The 9725-nt window shown below is 33.3% G+C and overlaps 1 non-coding gene across 1 annotated transcript; it reads left to right on the plus strand.

The window, feature by feature from the left end:
- Nucleotides 1-9302: 9302 nt before the first annotated feature.
- On the plus strand, nucleotides 9303-9374 carry TRNAG-GCC (transfer RNA glycine (anticodon GCC)). The gene has a single exon. It is a non-coding gene; the product is annotated as a tRNA-Gly (tRNA).
- The last annotated feature ends 351 nt before the right edge of the window (nucleotides 9375-9725 follow it).

The raw sequence follows: 9725 nt of genomic DNA on the forward strand, positions 1-9725 counted from the left end.
GACAAACAACTGTTGCCATAAAAATATTTATCTTACAGAGTCTGAGGAAAGACAGTATAAGTGTTTTCAAATATTGAACAATAGCAGCCTGGAAATTGATAATGTACAATTAAAATTATATCCCATTTCCAGAGAGATGAGCATGATTATCATACAAAGAAGAATCATTACACTAAACTAAATGGTTGTACTAACTGATCTATATTTTTAGGCAAATTAAATTTTTCATGACTTCCTATAAGGATATTTAAGTAACTGTATATTACTAAAACATTAGCTTAACATTTCTTAGATTCAAAATTAAGATAGACTATCCAGACAAGATAGACATAAATCCATGTGAAATTATCATTACATATATGCCTACACATCTGTGATTACACTGCCAATAACACTTGAATCATTACATATGCCACTCTCAATTATTATTTCTCACTTTAGTTAAATCAACAGATAACTTGTTTACATCACAAGCCAAGTGGGATTTATCCAGGTATGCAAGACTAACTCAACATGTAAAAATCAATTAAGTAATCTATCACATCAATAAACAAAAAAATCAATTAAGTAATCTATCACATCAATAAACAAAAAAATCAATTAAGTAATCTATCACATCAATAAACAAAAAAAGAAATACAGCATGATAGTATCAATAGATGCAAAATACTGTACCTACTTATGACAAAATATCTCAGTAACCTAGATGTAGAGAAGTTTCTCAACTTGATAAAGAATATGTACAGAAGAACTATGACTAACATAATACTTAATGGTAATACTTAATGGGAAACTTGAATCTTTTCTACTAAGGTCAGAAACAAGATCAGAATGTCCCCTCTCACTACAGCTTTTCAGCATTTTACTGAAAGTCCTAGCTAATGCAATAAAAAAAGAAAGAAATAAAGATATATAGGTTGTAAATGAAAAACAAAACCAGCTTTGTTCACAGATGACATAACCTTCTATGTAGAAAATTTGAAAGAACTGACCAAAAGAGCAAACAAACTTCTGACTCTAATAAGCAACTAGAGTCAAGTTTTAGAATACAAGGTTAAAACACGGAAATCAATTGTTTTCTTATATAACAAACAAGTAGAATTTGAAATTAAAAACACAATTTAATTTACATTGGCATACCTAAAATGAAATACTTAGATAAACATCTCACAATATATGTGCAAGATCTTGATGAGGGAAACTACAATACTCAGATGAACAAAATTGAAGAAGTAAGTAAACAGAGATATATTCCAGGCTTATGGATAGAAAGTCAATATTATTATGATATTTGTTTTTAGCAATATGATCTGTAGATTCCATACAATTTCAGTCAAAGTTTCATAAACAAAACGAAAAGGAGAACCCTCAGAGTGGGAGAATATATTTGCAAATGAAGAAACTGACAAGGGATTAATCTCCAAAATATATAAACAGTTTATGCAATTCAATATCAAAAAACAAGTAATCAAAAAATGGGCAGAAAATCTAAATAGACATTTCTTCAAGGAAGACATACAGATGGCAAAAAAGCACATAAAAGATGCTCAGCATCACTAATTATTAGAGAAATGCAAATCAAAACTATATATAATGAGTTTTCACACTGGTCAGAATGGCAATCCTCAAAAAATCTACAAGTAATAAATGCTGGAAAAGGTGTGAAGAAAAGGGAACCCTTCTACTATTTTGGTGGGGATGTAAATTGGTATAAATACTAGGGAGAACAGTGTAAAGGTTCCTTAGAAAGCTAAATATAGAACTACCATATGACCCAGCAATTTCATTCATAGTCATACACCAGAGAAAACTATAATTTGAAAAGATATATGCTCTCCAATTGCAGCACTAGTTACAATAACCAGGATATGTGAGCAACCTAAGAGTTCAATAACATAGGAATGAATACAGAAGATGTGGTCCAATGAAATATTACTCAGCCAGAAAAAAAGAATGAAATAAGGCTATCTGCAACAAAATGGATGTAATAATTAGATGCTGTCATACTGAAGGAATTAAGTCAGATACAGAAATACAAATATTATATCATGATATTGATTATTGTGGAAACCAAAAAAAGGGTACAGATGAACTTTATAAAACAGAGGTAGAATCACAAATGAAGAAAACAAACTAATGGTGGCTAGAGAATTTGGGGGGAGGGATAAATTGGGAGATGGTGTTGAAAACACTTCCTACTTTACATATAGTAGGTAACTAATAAGAAGCTGCTCAGGGAACTCAACGCTCTCTAATGGCCTAATGGGAAAAGAATTAAAAAAAAAAAAAAGATTGCATAAACCTGTATGTATAACTGATTCACTCTGCTGTATGCCTGAAACTAACACAATATTGTAACTACTCCAATAAAATTTAAAAAAAAAATCTAGCAGGTTATGCTGTGGTTATCAACAAATGATTATAAAGCTTATATAAAGAATCAAAGACTCTACAAAGCATGAAAGGGGAAACAAGTTGTACTTTAAGACTTGTTATGAAAGCTTCAGTCGTCAAGACAACATTGTTTTGACAAAAGAGTTTATTGACAGAATGATGAAACAGAATAAATAGCCCAGCAATTTACCTACACAAATATAGTCAACTGATCTTTGACAAAGGGGTAAAAAGTAAAACTACAAAATAATCTTTTCAACAAATGGTTCTGGAACAACTGGCCAATTTTCATTCAAAAAATGAATTCAGTTACAGATCTTACAGCCTTCACAAAAAATAGTTTAAAAAGGATCACAAGACCTAAATGTAAAACCCAAAAGTATGAAAATTTTAGAAGATAACATAGAAAACCTAGATGACCTTTAGTGTGTATCTCAGTTATTGCCAATCATATATACCTTGTCACAGGGCTTGCCAAATACTAAACATTTATCTCTTGTATGTGTGAACATCTGCAAAAATTAATGAGTGACTGCAAAAAAAAAAAAAAAGGCTGGGGGGCAGAGGATGTAGTAAAGCATTTAAAATATTTTATCTGGGTGACTGGAAAAGTTAATACAAGATTATCTTCATTATTTCCATATCAGAAAAGAGATAATTTGGCTGAAGTTTCCAGTTTCTCAAACTGTTCCCATAACTGTCAGAAAATAAAGCTATTCAGGATTCTTAATCTGGATGATATGCTGTGGCATCGTGTCACCACTACTTTCAGATTTATGGGCTTTGACCAAAATACAACAACCACAACAATGATAAATCTTCTTTAGAAGACAAAAGAGGTTTGAGAAGAGAGGTGGGAGAATAGTTCAGTAAATCACAAGATCTTAGTGATTCTTAGGCACATATATTATAGAAAATAAAGAAAATCCTGTTTAATGTTACCAATCCCCAATGAAAATATTTGCATAGCAAAAATTATACAAATATGACATTGAAAGGTTTGTATTTAGCTTTAGAAAGAAAAAAAATTATACCAAATAAATCCCTAATTTATATTACTAATTAATTTAAATGGCCCTGGCTTTTAAAATATGTATGTTGCTATATACCCAGTTTATAATAACATTATAAAAGCTCAATGTAATCACATATAAATATAGCAAGGACTGTATGTTTGTTTTTAGAAATAATTTAGATGTGGCCATTCCACAACTATACTTTAAAGCAATCATCACTCTTCACATGGATTATTAAATCTCCTGATTGACTCCATTTTTTAAAATTTTTCTCCCATACACCCAATTCTCCAGAGAACAGCAAAAGTCAAACTTTTAAAATGTAACTCTTATTATGCATTTCCTGTGAAAAAAAGCATTTAGTGGCTTCCTGACTTATTTAATACAAAATCTAGAATATTGATTGTCACTTTTAAGGTCCTACATTGTTTCTAAGTTTGGTTATAAAAATTTTATAGCATGTGTTACTAATGAATGTCTTTTAACAACCTGAAATTAGTTTCTCCATAAGATGGAGGGTAGAAATTGACTGCTTTTTAAAATATCTATAGTTGTCTCATAACATTAAAAAATTATTATTTTCCACAATTAATCTAAATCTTCAAGGCCCCTGTGTAATAAATCAAATCTCCAAAATGACGTTCTGTATTCCAAGACTTTCTTCATTTTTCCATTGATGGATCTATCTAATCCTTCAAAAATAATAATCCATCCATCTCAAAATCTCGAAATAGCTGATTTCTGACAAAGAAATTCTCCCAACCTTTTCTTGCTCAAAATTATTCTGATTTTCTTGGTTTATTTTGTCCAGATTAGTTTTACAATTTAGAATCAGTTTGAAATTTTAAAAAATCTTGATAGAATTTAAATTAGATTGGTTCATATAGATAAACTTCGAGAACAGACTTTTAAAAAGTTGTTTCATGTTTATAAACAAGTCTTATCTTGAATCTTTTTAAATATTTTTATTAAAATTAATTTTCCCATAATTTGTGAACTTTAAAATGCATGTGTTGCTATGATATTCAGAATTTATTGCTGGTATATAATAAGGGAATTAAATTTTGTATACATGTTCCATAAAGCAACAGTACTAACATTCATTACTTTTAACATGTTTATTTATATAGTATATTTTTTCAATGTTAACATTTATATATTTGTTTAAAAATGTCATATCACTCTTAATGATATTAACAATTACTACTGGTTTTATTGTGATCTCATGTCAAGTTCAAATTTTTCCAACTGTGTCAAATTTTTTTTGAAAAATAGTTTCTTGCAGTTAAGATCCAAACAAACTTTACATACTTCCTTCCTTTTTACTCTTTGGTTATTGTTACGCTGAAACAAGTGCAGTTGCTCTGAATTCTAAAATTGTCTAGTTACATGGTGAACTTAGGTTTCTTGTACACTGGAAGTTAGTTCTTACCTTACTGTTGTTTTAGTCGCTAAGTCGTGCCCAACTCTTTTGTGACCCTAAGAACTGGAGCCTGCCAGGCTCCACTGTCCATGGGATTTTCCAGCAAGACTGGAGTGGGTTGCCATTTCCTTCTCCAGGGGATTTTCCTCGCCCAGGGATTGAACCCACATCTTCTGCACTGCAGGCAGATTCTTAACTGCTGAGCCACTGGGGAAGATATCTAGATTCTATTTCTTTGGTCAAATATCTTCAGTTCAGTTCAGTTGCTCAGTCGTGTCCGACTCTTTGCGACCCCATGAACCACAGCACGCCAGGCCTCCCTGTCCATCACCAACTCCCGGAGTTTACTCAAACTCATGTCCATCGAGTCAGTGATGCCATCCAACCATCTTATCCTCTGTTGTCCCCTTCTCCTCCTGTCCCCACTCCCTCCCAGCATCAGGGTCTTTTCCAATGAGTCAGCTCTTTGCATGAGGTGGCCAAAGTATTGGAGTTTCAGCTTCAGCGTCAGTCCTTCCAATGAACACCCAGGACTGATCTCTTTTAGGATGGACTGGTTGGATCTCCTTGCAGTCCAAGGGACTCTCAAGAGTCTTCTCCAATGCCACAGTTCAAAAGCATCAATTCTTCTGCACTCAGCTTTCTTCACAGTTTAATTCTCACATCCATACATGACCACTGGAAAAACCATAGCCTTGACCAGACAGACCTTTGTTGGCAAAGTAATGTCTCTGCTTTTTAATATGCTATCTAGGTTGGTCATAACTTTCCTTCTTACATGTGTGATTATAAGTACTTCATATTGCATCACTTTAGGAAATAATGTCTAAGTGTTCCAGTCTTAGTCATGCTAAGAATGGTCATTAAGCTCAGCTCTCAGTAGGAATTGTAAAATAATTATTTTCTCATAGTGTATATTTGGTTACTTTGAAATTTAATTTCTATAGGAAGGACATGATGAAATGTGTGATTATTTCTTTCATTGATAATTTTCAGAGTAAGAAGTAGATATCTACTTAACCTTTAATTGTGATCATTGAAGGTTATATAAATTTTCTTGGAGGAACAATAACCTTTTCTGTATAATTTTCATTATAAATGCATAGATTGTATATGCAATAGTTCAAACAGTTGAGTTAATTATTATTCTTGTTCAATTTATTCCATTTTTTGTCAGAGATCTATTTAATGTTCCTGAAATTTTGTTATTGATGTACTATGTACAGTATATACTTGATATACAGTATATTCTACATATATTTATTTTATATTATATATTATATATTTATTTTTATTTATTTATATTATAGTATATATATTATATCTATCAATATAAAATATTCAGGTTCTAAGCATCTCAATCAATTTTGATAAATACATATGCTTATATTCCTCATAATACTATCAAGACACTGAAAAAGTCTATCACTCGGTAATATTCCAACTTCCAGTCAATCCCTTACCAGAAGAAACTGGATATAATTTCTACTTAGGTTAGTTTGACTATTCTAGAATATCAATTAATTGGTATCATATAATAGGTACTATTTTTATTTGACTACTTTCATTCAGCATAATATTCTTTGAGATTAATCCATGTTTTTGGCATGAGATAAAAGTTGAGTATTTTCTCCTCATAAAGAAATTATCTTGTCATGATTTGTTGGATTGTTTTTCTGACAAGCTAAAAATTATTGTATATATGTGGTTTTCCTCTGTACTTCTGATATTGCTATATTGATATATTTGTCTGTCAAAGTTTCCACAGAGCTGAAGAGAAGGGAGTAGGAGTAGTTGAAGGAAATATCATCAAGTTTGCTGGCTGTGTTCTAATTTGCAGTTTTCTGATAACATATGAAACTGAATTCTGAATTTTTTGCATTTGGAATATTTGAATCTTTTCAAATATCTCTTTGCCTTCTGTACACCTTCCTTGGTACATTGTCTATTTAGATTCTGTACCCAATTTTTAATTGGGTTGCTTGTTTTTGAATCATTGAATTTTCATATTTCTTCATACATTTTTGCTAATAGCCTTTTATGAGATGTGTCTTTTGCAAATGTGTTCTGCAAGCCTATTGCTTGTCTTTTCACCCTCTCAACAGTGTCTTTTACAGCTCAGAGTTTCTAGTTTTCATGAAATACAATTTACCACTTTTTCTTTCAAAATTGTTCATCTGGTATTGTTTCTAAAAAATTATTGCCAAATCCAAGGTTACCTAGATTCTTCTATGTTATGTTCTAGGAGTTTTATAGTTTTGCACTTTACATTTAGCCCTATGACCTGTTCTGAATTAATTTTGGTGTGACAGGTATAGATCATAGGTTGTTGTTTTTTTTTTTTTTAACAGGTATGCTTTAAAAATTGAAATGTCATCATCACTCATCATTTCTCTGTTTTTACCTCTCCCAGGCCACATACATACATACACACACACACACACACACATACAGAGGCAACCCACTGTGGAATTACAAGATATCACATTGTAAATTCCTCTAACAAATCTGTCTTTGCATGCCATTCACTTTAATCTTCATTTAGCTCTTGTAACATACTTCTCTTGTGTACTCTAGGTCCTTTTACTCATAATTTAAAATATTTTCTATACCTCTATTCCTTGAGCTATTTAAACCTTCTTTCTTCAAATAGGAGCATAATTATTTCTCATGGAAAGTTTTTGTCAATTTTTTGTTTGTGCCTCCCCAATTCATTCATCCAATATACTCAAATACTCAAGTACTTCTCATAAATAGAGTATATACACAAATGTATACACTCACATGTGTGTGTGTGTTAGTCTTTCAGTTTTGTCTGGCTCTGAGACTGCAATGGACTGTAGCCTGCCAGGCTCCTCTGTCCATGGAATTTCTCATGCTAGAATACTGGAGTGGGTAGCCAGGGGATATCCTGACTCAGGGATGGAACTCGGGTCTCTCTCATTGCAGGCAGATTCTTTACCGTCTGAACCACCAGGGAAGCCCATATATATACATGCTAAGGGGCTACTGTAAATTATGAGACAAACATAGGGATAGGTTATCCACTTCAGTGAAAGTTTTGCACTCTATATTCCACAAAATGAGTGATTAGGCTGTGATTATGACATGAAAACATCTCATACAGCTCCAGGTAGAGTTATTAAATTCTCACAAGACAGACACACATACACACAACAGATTGTTTATAGATCATGTACTGTGCTGTGTGGAGCTGTCTCTTCAGGCATGTCTGACTCTTCACAACCCTGTGGACTGTAGCCAGCCAGGCTCTTATGTTCACGGGATTCTCCAGACAGGAATGCTAGAGTGGGTTGCCATTTCCTCCTTCAGCAGATCTTCCTGATGGAGGGGTCAAACCTGCATCTCTTACATCTCATTGATTGGCCGGCGGGTTCTTTACCACTAGCGCCACCAGGGAAGCCCTTATAGAACACAGAAAAGCTGCATTTTCAGTATGCGATAAAAATTGTATTTCACAAAAAGTGCAAGACTTTTGCATCTACCAGCGTGGTTACAGTGATGGCTTCACAAATTTCCTTTACTTTTATGCAATGGTCCATAACCTGAATTCATTTATCTTCAAGTGCTGGGCAACTAAAGCTGAAGATCTCAATCTATGGTATATATTAAGCAATTCAACTTTTTATAGCAATTTTATAACTTTTCTCTGCTTCTTGGGAAAACTTGTGGCACTGTAGGGGTTACAATGCATTATTTCACTTTCAGAGTACTACATTATATACGATGAAAACTACACGAGAACCATGAGAGATCATTATTTCCATGATATTCAATTTACTGGAGAGATGAACTACTCACATGGAGATGACTAGAATCATATGTCCATTTTAAGCTGATACTGGGATTCCCTCTTGGCTCAGATGGTGAAGAGACCACCTGCAATTGGGGGAGACCTGGGCTCAATCCCCTGGCCAGGAAGAGTGCCTGGAGAAGGAAATAGCAACCCACTCCAGTATTATCTCCTGGATAATCCCATGGACAGAGGAGTCTGGCAGACTACAGTCCATGGGGTAGCAAAGAGTCAGACACTAAAGCGACTTAGTGATTTAGCATGCAGGCATGGCAACATTTGGGCTCACTGAAATAACAACAGTAAGTAACTATGAAATTATTACAAGAATAGAGCGCATAATAGGGTTAATTTTATGTAGCCATGATGACTACTGTTTCCATTTCTCTTAACTGGGAATAGTGCCATGCATAGTCTCTGTGAGCATAAGTTCTGATAAATGTCAACCTTTTATAATAGATTAGTGTATATTTTAATGTAGTGAATGATAGATTAATATCTGCATGTATTTTATTCTTTCATGACATAATTTTTTTTTCAGTATTTCTAGCTTACACAGCCTATAAGATTTTTCAAATTGTCAAGTTTCCAAAATTTTCTCTAATCTTTTTGGGAAAAAATTGCTGTAAAAGTGAACCTACACAATTCAAGGGCTTCCCTGGTGGCTCAGAGGTTAAAGCATCTGCCTGCCATGCAGGAGACCTGGGTTCGATCCCTGGGTTGGGAAGATCCCCTGGCTAAGGAAATGGCAACCCACTCCAGTATTCTTGCCTGGAGAATCCCATGGATGGAAGAGCCTGGTGGGCTACAGTCCACAGGGTCGCAAAGATTCGGATAGACTGAGCGACTTCACTTTCACACAATTCAAACCCATACTGATCAAGAATCAACTGTATATTATTCCACCCATTTAAACACAACTTTGAAAAATATTTCAGTAATATGAAAAAATATTTAATATCTAAGTTTTTCATCTAGCTATAAAAATATGAGTGAAGAGATACTGAGAAGCAATGTCTTTGCAAAGCGTTACATCTATACCTTAAAAGAATAAATAATGGAAAATTTCTGGGAGCAA

This window comes from Dama dama, chromosome 31 (assembly GCF_033118175.1).
Source record: "Dama dama isolate Ldn47 chromosome 31, ASM3311817v1, whole genome shotgun sequence".
Taxonomy (NCBI): Eukaryota; Metazoa; Chordata; class Mammalia; order Artiodactyla; family Cervidae; genus Dama; species Dama dama.